Genomic DNA, 1,584 nt, shown 5'->3' on the forward strand with positions numbered 1-1,584 from the left:
AAAGCTGAAATCTGTCTCTGTAAAAGACAATCACCCAGTAACGAGTTCTTGGCAGAACAACTGTGCCAAAGAGAAACTTTCCAACACTGACTGCAGGAACTAGCATGTTTTACAGAAGTAGTATTAGAAATCTTGTGACACCTAGCCCTAAGCTGAATTTAAAACTGGAACAGGTATTTCACATAAATGTAAGCGTAAGCCAAAATTGGGTGGGTGGCAGTTAAAGATGCTCCAAAATCTTGTAATTTAAGTTGTCCAGATATTTGAATTTTCCCTTTAGCAATTTGATTCCAAAACCGGAATTTCCCTGTCTTTCTTTATATCCTCAGGTTTAAAAGGAAGATCTGACCCCCTGCTGACTAACATCAACAGTGGGAAATTAATGCCACCTGGAGTTCTAATTGTACAAATTTCTCCTAGCTCTAGTGACATTTTGAACAATTAAATATTGTTTGCTTCGGGGAGTTTTGGGTAAGTTTAGCACCATATCTTACAGAAATCCATCCATTTAAAAGGCAAATAAGCTACTTCGGAATTGCTCTAAAACCCAGAGTGCCTCAATCTTAAAGCCAAAATTGAGCTTAGTAGTATGAAAGTGTTAGGCTTTAAGATCAGCACTGCCCATAGCTGGAACTGTATTGACAATTACATGGGAAACAAAAATAAAAACCCAACAACTACAAAAGGCTAATCTCTGAGGAAACCTAGTTTAAGACACTACAACTTCACGGACTGTAGTTGGTGCTTCCATTCAGCAGCCCTATAGCTAAAACTTACAGCTAGCCTAAAATTTTATGCAAATGAACTCTTACAGAAATACTGTTTTTATTTTCAAACAACAAAACTTGTTTTCTATTTGTTTAGATAAGTAGCATTAGTAAGTGACAAACACCACTTACAAGTCTCTGTTGATCATATCTATTAGTAAGCCATCCGTTTTCTTTCTGTTTACTAGGTACCACACCATTCCTCCAAAGTGTCTTGTTGAACGGAGCAGATCATATTTGGCATGTTTCTCAATGTCATCATATGTCCGATGATGAACCTATACCCAGTAAAAGTTTCAGTTTCATAGCATACCAGGACCTTGATGACAGTTTCTCCCCTCTATCTCTCACTTACAAGTTTTTTAATCCATTTTCAGACTAACCTCAAGTGCAGAAGTAAGCCACAGGCTGACCCATGCTACCTTAACGCTTTATAAACATTATAGTAACACTGGGAGAACACAATTCTTAGTCCGGCTACCTTAAAGCTTTATAAACATTATAATTCAGGGTAACACTGGGAGAACACAATTCTTAGTCCTGAGGCATAGACATCTTTATGTTAAGAGATACCTAAATCCTAGTTATGTACTAAAACTCTGGGGAGGGACATAACCTCTGAACCTTCATTTCACTGCTGTCAAGTTGTAATTTATTCTTTAAAAAAAAATGCTAGAGGAAAGAGAAGTAAACAGTTTAAAAGGCAACTGTATTCACCAATACCAACAGATAGTAAATTTAAATATTTCAGCTAGAGCTTAAAGGCAACTGTATTCACCAGTACCTAGAGATAGTAAATTTAAATATTTCAGCTAGA

This window comes from Pterocles gutturalis, unplaced genomic scaffold, assembly GCF_000699245.1.
Source record: "Pterocles gutturalis isolate BGI_N339 unplaced genomic scaffold, ASM69924v1 scaffold11156, whole genome shotgun sequence".
In the NCBI taxonomy this organism is placed as follows: Eukaryota; Metazoa; Chordata; class Aves; order Pterocliformes; family Pteroclidae; genus Pterocles; species Pterocles gutturalis.